Source organism: Myripristis murdjan, chromosome 9, assembly GCF_902150065.1.
Source record: "Myripristis murdjan chromosome 9, fMyrMur1.1, whole genome shotgun sequence".
In the NCBI taxonomy this organism is placed as follows: Eukaryota; Metazoa; Chordata; class Actinopteri; order Holocentriformes; family Holocentridae; genus Myripristis; species Myripristis murdjan.
This window is the reverse complement of record NC_043988.1, coordinates 15,606,777-15,623,259: the sequence shown is the minus strand read 5'-3', so window position 1 is coordinate 15,623,259 and position 16,483 is coordinate 15,606,777. Positions and strand designations below refer to the sequence as shown.

Below are 16,483 nucleotides of genomic sequence, written 5' to 3'. Positions count from 1 at the left end.
AGAAAGACAACGAGAGAGACAGAGGGAGAGTAACACAGAAAGAAAGCGGCAGCGAGAGATTGGGTCGGGGTGGGGGAGGAAGAAGGAGGGAGGGAGGGAAAGGGAATTGTGAGAGGGTTGGAGGAACGGAGGGAAGAGTGATGTCGGTAAGGGAAATGAAGAGGGGGTAAGAGTGAGAAAAATAGTGAGAATGAATGTTAAGTAGGGAGAGACAGAGAGAATTAATATGATTAGGAAGGAGAGGGAAAATGGAGAGAGGCAGAATAAAGATGAATGGATAATAATGAAAGATAGAAGAGGGAAAAAAATTAGTCCCCCCCCCCCGATTAGAAACAATGTGGCAGATGGTAACCAGAAGACCTATGGGTGTTACTTTTGATCCTTCTTGTTGAAGATTGACTACAATTTTAGGAGAAACTTTAATGATGAAATCGAGCCAGGAGGGCAACAAAATGCAACCCTAGCTGCCAAGTAAGTCTACAAAATGAGCATGGCAGTCTCATCACGGCTTTTAATTTTGATTTCATGTCTGACAGACATACTACAGCACAGCAGCGTGCAATGGGAGGTGAGATTGACACAATGTAGTCGGGCTCCTTGGCATTGTCTGAAATCTGTGTTTCCCTGTATTACCTAGGTCTGCCTTGGTAAACTGCAGTCGTGTCAGCTGTATGATTTTGATCAGGATGTGTGCTCCTTTGATCACTATGCCAGGTTTTATCAGTGTGCATGCTCCTTTGATACCCAAATAGGACCCAATTATGTCAAGCACGTTGTTCTTTACCTGGAGTTCAAAAGCACTGCATAGAAACATAACAGGAAGAAATGATTCACAGTAAAGCAACACTTAGGGGAAAAACAGGCTTTATTTAGCTGTCAAAAATAATATACTCAGACTCAATTGTATATATAAAATAAATACAGAGTTTCAACATATGAAATATCATAATCTCCTTTTAAGCAGTGTTTCCTTCAATTAGAAATATAAAATATTTTAACAAATGAAGCCTTATCATTGGTCAACCTGAGTCTACACAATACACAATGATAACCTACTTTGCATGAGTTTGCTGCAGAGGATGGTATGCAACACTCATGCATGTGCATTTTATGAATAGATATCTTCAGGTGCCTGCCTTGATGAGATCCACACTTCTCTGTAGTTGATCAGGATGAGTCGTGCACCTAAAAAGACAAATAAGACAACCGTTTAATCCAACTTGAAGACGTTTAAGTCATTTCAGCTAGCATACAACAAAAAACTAGAACTACATCTAATTTGTGTGTCCTCTGTAACATGATACTTTCAGGTGCAATTTGCTTTTACAAACGACAGCTTAGCATCGCACTGTGACCAACAGACTAACTGATCTCTGGAAAAGGTTAGACTGACAACTTACACCAGCCTATTAGTTACAGTTTCAGCAGAACAAACACACATGACCATGGTGTGTTCTGTTTGTCACTGTTAAAGCATGGAGGATGGTTGTCGGGATGTTTCATCACATCCCAACGCAAGATCCTGGGATGAAAGGAGCTGTGCAAGCCATGGGTTCCCAGTGTACTCGAAGGTGACAAAGGACTCAACAATAGCCGCTGACATGAGTCCCCCTCATATAACGCTGCACTTTCCTCCCATTGTTCCCCGTGCACTTCTCACATGTATTGTCTTACATGATATCCTTAGAACCTGATAAGACACCCACTGAAGGTTTTTGTAGCTGAGGACACAGGCCTGGGAGTGTCTCAGGGTTACAGCTGCTTATTATTCTCTCATGGAGGAGACTGCAGGGGCTGGGGAACGCCTTATCGGATCCCCTTTACACCTGCCCCAACCCGAGTTACCTCCACCCCTTCATTCCTGCCTCATTTACCCCACCATACCTGACACTCCCTTCCTCCAGAATCCACATTATGGTATTGCATTTCCCTGAAACTACATAGCCCGTTGACAAGCATGGGAGGTATTCTGGGGCCTAATACGAGTGTATAGCCTTTATCGTCTGTACACAACAGCTGTGGGGTCATCTGAGACCAAGAGTGAAGATGCCTGACCGGTTTGGCTAAATCTTCACTGTGTGGTGTCATTGTTTGTATCAGGCAACACAGATAAAGTAACACATCATGTGAGGCTCACATGACTTCAACAGACATACCTCCTAAAGGCCCGATCCAAATGCATTTCATTTATTTTGCCAGACACATGAACAGCCCCAAAAGAGGATACATTGCTTGCAATGTAATACAAGTCAAGAACTCCCCACATTTTTTTTCTCCAAGAATTCAGACCAGACAGAGCTACTGTTTTGCCTGTGCAGGTTGTTTTCTCCAACATATATCTGATGTTTGGCTGACAGTACAGAGCAGTTTTGGGCTGGCAGGAGGTCCCTGGGCTTTCAGCGGCCAAACTCATCCCAACTCCTAAAGAAGGGAGCAGAGTTCAGACAAGTCAGGCACACCACCCTGCCTGCTCACAGCACCTCAAGGGCACAGGCACTCCCTGCCTGGGCTGCCTGTCTGTCTATGGCAGCTGATCTGAGTCAAAGCTACATGTGCCTCTCTCTGCATCTTCCTCCACTCTGCTGACTCTGCAGTTTACCACCTATATATAGGGATGTCCGCATTTTGTGTGTGTCTGTGTTTCTCTCTCTCTCTCTCTCTGTGTGTGTGTGTGTGTGTATGTGTTTGTATGTATTTGGGTGTGTATCTGGGCCTTGCTGATGCATCCCAGTACCCCTGATGTACATCTGGCAGACCTTTGACAATCAGTGAATGCACATATGAACTCAATGACTCAGCCACATGTGTACTGAATGTATATTTTTATGCATGCAGGAGTGCAACTCTGTAGGTATGCGTGTGTGTGTGTGTGTGTGTGTGTGTGTGTGTGTGTGTGTATGTGTGTGTGTGTGTCTGTGCTCATATATGATAACATGCACCTGTGTTACTTGCCCATACACAACATTTTAATATCATGGTATGAGACTAGATATCATCTGGGATTTTAGATATTGTAATATGATATGGCATAAGTGTTGTCTATTCCCATTTTTAAAGGCTGCATTACAATAAAGGGAGGCACATTTCTGAACTTATTAGACTGATATACTTGCTCTATTACTTGCATCTGCCTGCTTCTGTTATGATCTGTTGTGTGTAAATATGAAATAATCCTTGAAATATCATCACACTATCGCTATTAAGGTATCCAAATCCAAAATTTGATTTTGTCCATATCACCCAGCCCTGGTCAAAATGCTTGCAGAGCTTACAAGGAGTTGTGGGTGGAAACACACCATGAACAGATCATGCTCTTATTCAAAACAGGATGATGGATGCTAAAATAAGTATAATATTTTCAACTCACATTCACATCAAAGAAATATCATGGACTGCAACTCAGAGCTCACTACATGGAAAAAAAAAAAAAAAAAAAACTTCTACTTTTACTGGCAAAAAAGTATTGTTTTTTTTTCCAATCCAGTACTCCAGATTCTTTCATGCCAGTCTATCTGGATTTTGCCAGACTGGATCTGCAAACATGGATGGTTGTCATGCTCTCCATCACAATGCGCATTTATGCGGAAAAATCCTGGAATTTTTGGGAGTGTTCTCCCCTCATCCACAAAAAAGCATTTCATGTTGAAGTGTCTCCCAAGAGATTGACAAAGGCAGAAAGTGAGGCCTAGTGTTGCCCCAAGTCCGATAACAGGGTGGAGGAGCTGAATGCCTTGCTCTCCTTTTGCTAACTACTCCCAGTAGACTGCAGCGCATCCGACTCTGCTGCTGATCTACGGAGAGGTGCTCGACTGAGGCCCATCACAATATGAGGGGACTAGTAGTGCAGATTCAGTGCACCCACAAATATGATACACATACACATATGTACACACACACACACACACACAGACACACACACACAGGTGCATACACAAGTACAGTGTATTTACAATATGTGTTAGACTTGAAATTTACATTGTATAATCTAGGACTGAGGGGAGTGTGGACACATACAGGAAAACAGACAGACAGAAAAACATGCGCATGCACATACACACAATACACACATAGAGACATGCACACACAAACATATACACACAGATATGAATAAAAAAAACACACATAGATATGACAAACACAAACTCACAACACATCAACTCTCCCTCCCTTCCCTCTCTCTCTCTCTCTCTCTCTCTCTCTCTCTCCCTTCCTCCCTCCCTCCCTCTATCTCCGTCCATGCTTCTGAACCTTTGGGAGACATATTCTTTTTCATCTGTCAGTATGGATGGAAACAGACATGTTCAAAACACACAACAATGGCCTCGCCAGCACAGAGGAGGCTCTATGTTTTGTATGCTTGAAGCACTGCATTATCTCCTAAGTGTCTAGCAACCCCAGTATAGTAAATAATGGATACTCCTCTTCCCTCTGAAAACCCCCCTTTTTCACTTCAGGGACCAGTCATGGTTTACCTGTATAAATGCCCTTTCTGTGTCTTTGGAGAAATGGATAGCACTAAAGGATGTGGGTCAGACGATTTCATTAGCACAGCATTTCTTTTTGTGTCTCCTTCAATCAGGCGTTTGACAGAGGCAATGTCACTCAAAATGTCTTACGGACATTCTGGTATGGAAAAAAGGATGCATAGACTACTGATCCATAGCAAGGAACTCATGAAATATAGCTCATATAACAAGGGGGCAGAAACAGTAGTGTGCCTGAGAGGAGAAAACGCAGTCACCTCTGAGATCAGCTGAATATCCTTGGTGTCGTTAGCCTGGAGACTCCGGTCATTATGCCATCTGTTTCTGGGTCATGATCTCTGTGGCAGCCCTTGCACCTACAAACACAGGATGGGTACAATGTCATTGTTTATTACCGTAAATACATGTACATTCACCTTATTTAGCTACTGTGTTTCTACATTACATCATTTAGCAGACATTTCTGTGCAAAGCAACTTACAGTAAGCAGGAAGTTTCCAGTGAGCATGGAAACGGCGCGTGTACACACAAACACACAAATGCACACACACACAAGCGGGCAAGCTACATAAAATGCCGCATGTCACATCCATACAGCAAATTTTGTGAATTACACTTAATTAGGGGATGATGATCTCGTGCGAATGACTGGGCATTCCTATTTGACCTACTTGTGTCTTTTTACTTTGTTCTTTTACATAAGCATGGAGCAGTGAAGTCATAACACCACACAGATAACTCTCTTTGGTCTCCCTCCCCCATTCGTTTTTGAGGTTACATCGAAAGAGTTTCAGCTATTGTGAATTATTTACTTGATTCACCATTCGGCCCTTTAACCCCTCAGCAAATGCACAGGCAGTCAGGGTTAAAAATACACTCCCAGAGGATCTGTGTTTGACTGTATGCGAGCGTGTGTGTCTGTGCGTGCACGTGTGTGTGTGTGTGTGGGCAGGGATGTGGGTGTAAAATATAAAACAGTATATAACCCATGACACATAAAGTACCTCCCATCCACTGCTTGTCTTACTCTCTCTCTAACTCTCTCTCTCTCTCTCTCTCTCTCTCTCACACACACACACACACACACACAGGAACTCATCAGAGCATCATTATGTGGGTACTTTCTGAGTGAGAGGCCATGCTGTCCCAGATGGGATTATTATAACGCAGCTTGATCTGTGCAAGAGCTACCAGTGTGATTGTGTGTGTGAGAGACAGAGGATATGTGTGTGTGAGTGTGTGTGTTTGTGTGTGTGTGTTGTTTGTTAGAGAGTAAAAGTGAGTCCTGACCTATGCTGCATGACCTGAGTGAATGTGAGTGTGCACCTTGCTGTGTCTGTGAAAGTATAAATGATATGGTGCAAGTGCGACCATAAAACTGTGCCAAGCCAAACCATTAGTGAGAAACTGTTTTCCTTGACAACTGTGTCAAAACTGCTGCAACTTGATTACATCCAGTTCCGAAAAGTGTGAATAAAACAGACAAATCCACGTTGAGCCTATGAATCAAAAGCAGAGCTGGGGATGAAAGGTGTCTGTGATATACACCTGCCTAACGGCTAACTGATGGAGGCTGAGGCGGCTTCCCTGTCTAACTGACTGAATATTAATGTTGCTAAGATATGTGGGTCTTAATGGATCTGCACACACACACACACACACACACACATACGCACACACAAACTCTGCTTGGCCATGTCGCCGTGGTATCTCCCTGGCATGCAGGAGGGTTGTCATGGATACCCCCAGACACAGCCGCCATCCTATAAGCGGGGGGATGCTGAGATCTTCAGAGGGGCTGGCGCCGAGGCTGCACCCCCCCCCCCATCCTTGCCCACCCGATCCCCTCCTCCACCCCAAAACCCACAACCCCATGCTCTATCCCCTCCCCCCAAAACTGAATCCCTGCTCCCCCCATTCTTCCTCAAACCCCGCTCAGACTAAAATCACGCTCTGTGCTCTCCTTGTTGACCGGGCAGGCCTGGAAGGAGGCAGCAGCTAGCTCGCCCCACCACTGAGGCCTTGCCTGCCATGCACTGAAATTTTAAACGTAACTGTAATCACGATCAGAATTTATTGGCCAATCATGTTCCTAATAGGACAGAACAATGGAGAGCAGGATATAGACACATAGAAACACACTAGTACCAGTTTAATTCCAGTTTGAGAATGGCTAAAATAGATGTTGTACAGGGAAAATTAATGATGTTCTCTCTCTGTGTGTGTGTGTGAGTGTGTGTGTGTGTGTGTGTGTGTGTGTGTGTGTGTGCCGATGCATGTGAGTGCATGTGTGTTAGCCTCGGGGCTATGGTTAAGCCTGTAGTTCATCCTGAACTGATCCTTTTCATTAGCCGTTATCAATAATTCAACGTCGCACTTGCTTTAATGCTTTAATGTGGGCAAACCCTCAAACCACACTCATGCTCGCGTGTGTGCACACACAGACACACACACACACACTCACTTGCACACTCACTCACACGCTCACACACACACACTCTCGTACTCCACTTAGCAGCACTCACTCTCTTGGCCTGTGCTTGGTGCCACTGAGGTGAACTTAGATGTCGAAACGTGAACACATGTGACACAGTGGGTGCACTTAAAGCTTTTAAAGGTAAAATACCAGTAAGAGACACAATCATGTCCTACAAGGCTGTCACATGAATACCTAGACTGAGGAAGTGATATTTACATCATTTTACCACAAAAAGCTGTTTTATATCAAGTTATATTTGCAATAAAAAAGCACATAAAATCCTGCAGTGTGAGATGAAGAAATGAAAGGGTTAATCTTTTATGACGTGTCCCCTCCCTTCCCTGCTCTCCTTTGCCCTCCCTTTCATATTCTCCAGTATGGCAGCGCTCACTGCCTGCACGTATGCTGAAAAAAATAATCCTCTTTGATTGGAAGGCTAATTTGAAGTGTCAATTATTCTTATGCAAATGCAGGTACAGTTTCTCACGTCTGAAGGGGGTTGGGGGCACAGATGGGTGTGTGTACGAGTGTGTGTGTCTATGTATATGTGTGCAAACCTCCCTTTAAAACATACAGCATCCATTCCATCCCCCCCCTTCCATCTATACCTCACTGGGAAGAAAGATGGCACACAAAGACAGCTGGCATAATGGGACAAGGAAATTTGCATGCACATTGTGCACAGCGAATGCCAAACGGATCATAAATTGAAGATACAATGCCAAAACAGTGAGAATGGCACAGAAGTGCAAGTCAGCGCCGAAAACATTTGACAATGAGGAGCCATGGCTCTATGTTGTAATGTAAATAATGCAATGATGTTGAGTAAACAGAAACACAACAAGGGCACGGATGTATCACTGGAGGTATTGTGGACGAACAAAACAAATTACGAAAGCTTTTGTCAACTAAACACTTTCTGGTAGCATTCTCTTTTGCCTTCACTATACCAGAGGTGGGAGCACAGAAAATAATCCCAGTGTCTATACAGAAAAAGATACACACTGATCCTGTTTAAAGAGAGAGTGAGAGAGACAGAGAGAGAGGGGAAAGGAGTTTGAGACAGTGGGGAAGCATGTGCCTGCATGCATACATTTATGTATTTGTATTTTTAAACATGTGTGCACATGCTTCTGTTTAGATTATATGTTATCTAAAGCCTTTTTTGTGACTCTTACCCATCCCTAAATCTAGAGCAGAGATGTAGAACAACAGAGACAGACAAAATGAGGATGAAAAAGAGTTTTAAAAAGAGAAGCAGATGACAGGCCGCCAGAAGACTCTGCAAATAGACTGCTGTCTGACCCTCTCAGCTGATGCAGTGGTTTAAGTTTTTTTTTTTTTTTTTTTTTTTTTTTTTTTTTAAAAAGGCTTTTCAGGCCCAAAAGAGGATCAAACAACCTGCTGCAGTGTCCAGTTTCAGCATAACAATGGCTTACATTCACTCCCTGCCTCAACACACAAGCTTTTACCTCAAGTCCACCTCCCCAAACCCCACCCTCACCCTCACCCTCTCTTCTATCCGTATTACTGACTCAAGGGTTGAGAGGCAGAGAGTAAGGGTGGGTGGGTAGGTGGGGGTGAGGAGTGTAGTGATATCTTAGACGATAATGGTATTCAACAGATTAGATGGTATCAGCGTACCATGTTTGTTTTCAACTGTCGGCTTCTACAGCTCTACTGAGATCTATGGTCAACCCCGCAGGCACTCTCAGTCTCAAGGAAACCTTTAGATATCGCCTAAGAAACTGAAGTACTCTGATAGATAGCTCTCAAAAGTCTCAGAAAAAGACAACTGGTGAGTACAGAGCAACTGAGGACAAATCCTTGTCTATAAAGTGAAATACTCCAACATCTTTGAAACCTGCAAACACTGGCAGAGCATGAGCGACATGACAACTTTGTGGCTTAAACTGTCACCGACAATTATTCTCCCACTGAGCACAAAGTGAAAATGATGACATTAAACACTGGATAGACTCGTAATTGACTGGCGAATGAATAAGTAGTTTTTTAGACCTCACTTCATTATGTCAGCGTTCGAGACACACAGACACTTTGACAGAGATTGTGGTCCATGATTTCCTACTGACATTCACCATATAGCCGACAACAAAACCCTGTAAGCTTCTTTGTCCACACCGGACAATCTGATTAATCACAGACCCACAAAGACAGCTACTATCTCCTAACCTTCTCAAACCCGGCTTCGCAAGCAATGAAGAGCAGCCCTGGCAATTTGTATTTGTTTTGCACTGGTTCAGTAGTTCTGGAGAAATTAGCATGCAGTCAGGGATGGGAGAGCTTGTCAAGATCGGGAGGAAATCTCTTCCCACCCACTGGGTGGATCTACATTCATGAACAAGGTTGACAAGGAAGCTGACTAGTGTAAAGACAAGGAGCAAACAAAATGGCGGAAAACGCCCTGAATATTCTTCTCCATATGAGTGCACTAAGAACACCTTGGCAGACAGGACCTATTCTCTATCTGTCTGTCTTGTCTGTCTGTTTATGTCAAACACACACACACTCTCTCTCTCTCTCTCTCTCCCCGTTTTCTCTCCCTCTCATACTTTTTACACCCGCTTCGCTATTCCAAAAGTGTGTGTCATACACGTCAAAATGGTAAGGCCAGTCCTTTTGAGCAGGTGTTCTGCTGGACCACAGAGCGAATAAACATCCATGTCAGGAGAAAGCGATCCGGGGCCCTTCTCTCTCTGAGCCCAGGCTCTCCTGGGAAACACACAGCTCATACAATGGATAGAGGAGGCCTTTTGTTGAGTCTCTGAGAGCTGCAGGGCTAGCTCTGGATCAAACAGGGCTGTGTGTGTGTGTGTGTGTGTCCATGTGTGCATTCACACACACACACACACACACACACACACACACACACACACACACATACGCACACATACTCTTACAGAAGTAAACCACACTGACACGCGTGAGCGCACACACACCTTCGCCCACACACACACCGAAACACAGACTTTCCTCATCTCCCTAAACTCAGTGTGACTAAGTAAACTTCTTCACCCTTTTGCCGTAGTTATTAGGGGCAGAAAGATGAATTTGAAATAGCCGGCAAGAGAAGAGAGGAGAGACAAAGAGGAGAATGGTGATGTGAATCAGTGTCGACCGATGTGGGCTGGTTTAGTGTCAGTCTCTAAAGGGCTTTACGTTGTACTATATAGAAATTAAAGTTCAAAGCCTGTGGCTGGGCTCCCTCCTGGGGTCCAAGCCAGGGAAATCCTTCAGGGAAGTCACTAGTGCAGGTGGTAGTCTGTGTGTGTGGCATAGTTATTTATTATGTAGACAGTTTTTGCAAAGTATTTCAAATACAAAATCCAATACAGGCATGAGATAATGAGAGCGGAAAAAAGGAAAGAAAAAAAAGGAAAAAGAATAAAATAAAATAAAAGAATATTTAAAGAGAAGCAGTATTTTGTTATTCAGGTCCACAAAAGAAACTACTGGTTTTAGAAACTTTTGACTGAATGTACAGTAGACCCATGCTAGTAAAACACATAGTACCATCAGCTGTTATGTCACTATTGTCTCAAAACTGTGCTTATCATGGGTGAATAGTATGGGGGAATGTGATGACAATACAGACACTAGAATACAAATCGGCTACAGTTCTTGCCCTCTTCCCAGAATGCATTTTAATAAATTTCCATTCCATCCACTGCCTTGCTCCTGGCCGTCCGCCCCTCGTGTAGGATCTATGGGAATTCTCCCCCTGAAATGAACTCACACTGCCTGACCCTATTCATCCCCAAGCCTGCGCCCCGCTTTCTCTGGGACACCCCCTTTTCCAGTCACCCAGTTTCCCACAGACCCCCTCTCTCCCACTCTCGGCATCCTGCTCTTCTTTCTCCCTACCTTCCCACTGCCACCCCCCCTCCCAAGTCTCTGCCTTGCTTTCAACTCCAATTTTGCGCACAATGAAGTTGTTCTGGCTGACAGTTTGGCCAGTAGAATAGGTGTTGTTTGAGCCTGCTGTGTGGCCCTGTAGTGGGCCCATTCTCCCCCTCGCCGGCTCAGTTACCGAGAGCCTTGTTGGTGGGACACGGAAGCCATCCGTCCCCACGCTCCCACCCTGACCCAAACAATTAGCCTCAAACTGCACTCGGGAGCACCTCCTCCTTACACACTGTCATACTGGCACACATGCATGGCCACATGCACACACACAGTGTTCCTACCTAGTGATCCTGCATTTGTCACCTAATTAGAAACTTGTCCGGTTTCCAAAAATCTTGAAATATAGGCATGCGCCTGCCTGTATGTGTGCACACACTCATGCATGCTTGAGCTACTCCTTATAAGGCCGTCAGCTTTCTTTCCTTTACAGCCATCCTGATGCTTTATCAGTCTATCATGATAATACCATGTGGATCTCCACTGTGTGTTTGTGTTATGATGTAGTGGCAGCGGTCTGATTTACTCAGTTACTGCATGTCTTGTCGGACGTGTCAGAAAGGATTCTGTATTGGGGTCAGCTGGAAAGACAAAGCCTCTAGCCCTCTCTCCTCTGTCGCTTTCAGTAAGCATCAACCGGGCTCTCTCTCTCTCTCCCCCTCCTTGCTCCCTCCATTTATTTTGTGAGTCTCTGCTTTGTTTCTCTCTCTTTCAGTGTGATATTTATCAAGCAAATATATAAACTCACACAATAAATATTCCTCCAGTGTGCATCCCCTTGGACATGCACAGACACACACAGACACACACACCCACACACACACACACACATACACACACACACAGACAAGAAGCAAGGACATGAGAAAGTGGCTGGGAGAGGCCCTGATGGGGGTACCATATGTCCAGGCGTTGTATATCAGTGGGCTCGCCCCCAGCGCTCCGCCAGACCACCATAACTTAGTTTGTCTTCAGCACAAAGTTTGGTCCAAGCTTGGCTGGGTTCATTAGGAACCTATTCTCTGGAGCCAATGAAGCTCAACAGACCTCCAACAAAGGAGCTAATCACACCCACTGTTGCTCTCTCTCTCTCTCTCTCTCTCTCTCTCTCTATCTCTATCTCTCACCCACTTTTACTCTGTTTCTTTATCTGCAGAATTTCCACAGTTACCATCTTGTACAGTAGAGGTTAATACCCAAAGGACAAATGAATGGAAACCAAAAATAAATATACAGTTGGCACCAAATAACTGTCAATCAAAATTTAGACCATACGTGCAATTTGTGGACTGTTGAGGATGACGAATCAGAACACTGTCAAAACCCTACAGCACAGCTGAATGACAACCAAAATGAAAAAAGCAAACAAACAAACAAATAAAAAAACAAAATAATAGCCATCCAATAGCCATGGATTTTGTATTTTATTTGCTTGTGTGTCCATATGGGCCTCCAGTGGATAATTGTGCCTCCATCGAAGACTCACACCTGTGATTGTTTGTGTATGTGTGTGGGCTTGCAAAGTGTCATGTTCTCACCTGACAGACACTTTGCTGTCTCGGATGAGTGTTAGAGAGTGAGATGTGCTGTGTAGAATGCGGTGTGAATACGCCTACCTACTATATGTGTCTGTGTATGTGTGTGCATGTGTGTGTGTGTGTGCATTAGGAGTGAATGTGTGAGCTAAGGATGTGGTGCACTGACAATGAAGAGCCCCAGGCAGCTGAATACTTGAAATGACCTTGAACCTCAGCATTCTCCATTCCCATGGCTGCAGGGACAGTGAGCATGTTTGCGAGTGTGTGTATTTGAGAAGAAAAATGAGTATGTGGAGTCTTTGCACTTTATCTCAGCACATAATAGCTCTACCACATTGCTGTACTGCAGACAGTCAGATTCAAAATAATGCCAAGGTGAAGCATCTACTAATTCAATCAATACATTGCATAATGTGAATGAGTGAGAGAGTATATGTCCATAAAATTGGTCTCACAACTTCACACAAAATCAATTTTTTTTTAAAATTATGTGTAAAACATCCTCTGAAAGATTGATGTTTTTTTTTTTCTTGTTTGCATGCAGCTGCACTAATTCAACATCTAAAAACAAGCCAGGATATTATATTTGTTATCAGATAGTGCTGTTTTACTTAGAAGATGAATCTTTATAAGAAGGACAAGTATTACCACACTCAACTGGCAAAATTAAAATATGTAGCAATTGTATAGGTACAGAAATAATAATAATAATAATAATAATAATAATAATAAAAACATTTTAAAGAGAGAATTTCAAGCTAAAATCCTTATTGAGATAGACTACTAGTGTGTGTTATCCTATCACATCAGAGCTAGCTAGCTGCTGTCACATGTTTGCGTGCCCCACTGACTCCCAGACTGCAGTGACTGTATTTGTTCACTCTGTGTCCAGCAGCGAGAGAGGCTTGCTCCATACCGTGTCCCCTACTGTGCACACAGGCTACAGGCAAGCATGAACATGGCTGATCTGGACACGGCTTAAACACACAGATACTGTACACACACACGGGATGGTTCTGAAGCACACAAATACACAACACACATGCACACAGACACCCATGCTCGTGCACAAGCCGATGTGGAGGACTTGGTGGGTTAAGAATGGCAGTGGGGGGGTTGGGATAGCAAAGGGGCACCCAGCAGGGAGCGGTAAAGGCCATGTCACCAGGCCCTGCTTGGACACAAATGTCAGCAGCATGACTACCTGTATGTAGAGAGCCAGCAGTGTGTGACCAGAGGAGATGATCAAGGAGAAACTGGTGAAGAGGAGAGGGGTAGGTGATTTACCTCAACCCAAAACCCAAAGCAAAATGAGGCACAGAAGGTAGGCATACTTAAAAATCATACATAGGAAAAATACATCAAAAAACAAAACAGCTTACAGCTGAGATGACTTAAGGAAACCATGGCCAGTTCAAAAAAGGAAAAAAGTAGCTGCACATGAACGCAACAATATAATTAAGTACAGCAGGATTTAAACACAGACTATATCATTTTTCCCTCTGATGCTTTCTAAATGGCTTGTAAATGGTTTCAAAAAGTGACAAATGGCTTCAAAAGGTGACAAAGTCAACCTCTTCACACTGAGGTTAAAAAATGAAACATTTTGTTTTATCCTCTAACAGCTATGGGACATTTTTTTATTGTTGACTGATTTCCACATAGCATATTAATTGACCTGACAAAGTCAAAGTTCTTTTCTGTAACATCAGTCAATGTGTTGTTCTTCCAACCCTAGCCATAAAGTCAGATGCATCACTCAAACAGCTCCAGCACTGTGTGCACCCCTACCTCTCACAGCCCTGTTACCATTCCTGATCCTCAGCCATTAGACATTGAACATTTCAACTTTCAAAGTGGAAAGAGAAAAACTATACCCTCTGCAACCTAAAAACACTGAACACAATATAAGCATTTATGCAGTTGGACTTGCATATTCCCACAGATACAAATGCACAAACATACATATACACTTAGCTATTGTGGAAAATGTGTCATTTTCTCTCTTTGAAAGAACAAAATGCATCCCTGCACCATTCTGAGGCACTTTGAAGACAAGAAAAATGTGTCTATATATGTAATCAGTGTTAAAGGAGACAAACTCATTTTACAATTCCTCAACAACAAAAAGCATGCAGGCTACATTCACACCGCAAATTTACCATTCATCCATTCATCAACTGAGGGGCTCTTATACACGCATGCTTCCTGAAATAGTCCAGACCACAAATTTTATCTACAATGAAGTCAGCGTGTTTGCTTTGTATAGGCAGACACAGTGCAATACAATTGCAGTTAACTGGGAAAAGTACAAATATAAATAAAGGTATGCACACACACACACACACACACACACACACACACACACACACACACACTCACACAGACAGCCACACATAGGCAAAAACAGTAAACGAACAGGTAACTCAATTAGTCAGTGTTAACTGGTATCATGGTGTTAGCCATGCCAGCTTAGATCCCAACAGATATCAGATTGAGGAGCAGAAGTACATGATGTAATGAATTACAGTGGATTACAGTGTAGATTAGGGGTCTGTGAGTGTGTGCTGATTTCATCTCCCTGTTGTAATTCCTGGTAAAGCTCATTATGTACTCAGTACTTTAAACACAGACAAAAGTCTTAGGTGCAACTGATGCAGTTCAGAACAGGTAACACACAAAAAAAGACACTCAGCGCAGATGAAGAGGTACTGCATATTATGATATGAGAGGTGTTTATTATTTTGTTTGTTTTGCAATAGTGTATTTGATGGACTATACACACAGCACAGCATGTGCTGCACATATCCAATAAATATCATGGTCCTGTAGCTTTAATCAAATTTAGTAATTGGGTAAGGAGAGCTAGCTGACTAAAAGCATTGCAGAAGTAATAACTGTAATGCCCTTGTTTGATAGGAGGCAAAACTTAAAATTATTTCTCTAGTTTACTTATTTAGCTAAACAAACTAAATGAGGTTACAAAATATGTAGGTTTGTTGTTATAAAATGTGCTGTGATGTGAATTTGACCCAATAATGTGACTAAAATCATACATTGACCACTGTTTACTAGCCAAACAAGACATTCATTAATTATTTTACAAGATTGCAAGGCAGGCTAGCTTGTACAGTTTCGATTTCTGTCAGCATGGCTAATAGCACAGTCAGTATTTGATAAATGAATTTATTTTCTTATTGATTCTCGGGAAATGCGCAGGAAATGTGATTAAATATGTCATTTTTTAATCACCTGCCAACACCTGCCAGTTTGCGCACCACTTTCCAAATCTAACTTAGGGCTTTGCATGCAAGCGTTGTAGCAATAACTTGTTAGGACACACACACATGCACATGCACATGCACAAGCACCCACCCACACACACACACACACACACACACACACACACACTGATCTCCAGATGGCCATATAGCGTAAGTGCCATGGCAAACTGCAACAACAGATTCCCTGAGCCCAAACCCGAGGCCATCTTCCTCCCAGCATGCACTTTCTTCAGCAAGAAATGTCCTACATCCTGACTGTTAACACAATTTTCCCTCCTCTCTCTTTCTCTCTCTCTCCTTCTCCCCCCTCCCCTTCATTCCCTTCTGTTTTCTTCAGCTCCAGCCACTGCCTGGAATCACAGCAAAGTTCCTCAGTGAAAGCAGTGTGTTCTGCTCATCACCCAACACCTTCACAGATCCTCAGCCAGACAGTGGTGATTTGTGCCTGTGTTAAGGCGGAAATACTCCTAGCCTCCTTTCACAATATAGATTGCTGCCATTATCCGGAGCCATTCCTCTAGCTGACACAAAAAGGAAGAAAACATGGGAAAAAGGATGGAGGAATTTCACCCAATGCCTGTATGAATTGCTGATGGGACCTGAGTGACAATTTGGTATGCAATTGTCATTGTCACTCACAGAGACATTGTCAGCGCTGATTCTCATCTCGTGGAAGCCAAGCTTTGCTGGGCATAGCATGGTGTCAGAGGACACTTTCCATTGAGGCAGTCCAATCAGCATCACATCGCTTTCATTGGCATAACTGATAGGGAC

General features: G+C 43.4%; 1 long non-coding RNA gene across 1 annotated transcript in view; it reads right to left on the bottom strand.

Annotated features, from left to right (window-relative positions):
- Nucleotides 1–881: 881 nt before the first annotated feature.
- Nucleotides 882–16,483, bottom strand: part of LOC115365861 (uncharacterized) — a 41,275-nt gene continuing 25,673 nt past the window's right edge. The window contains exons 3-4 of the long non-coding RNA XR_003928792.1: nt 4,742–4,840; nt 882–1,185 (exon numbers count right to left, since the gene is read on the bottom strand). This is a non-coding gene — a long non-coding RNA (uncharacterized LOC115365861). The remainder of the gene's footprint in view (nt 1,186–4,741; nt 4,841–16,483) is intronic.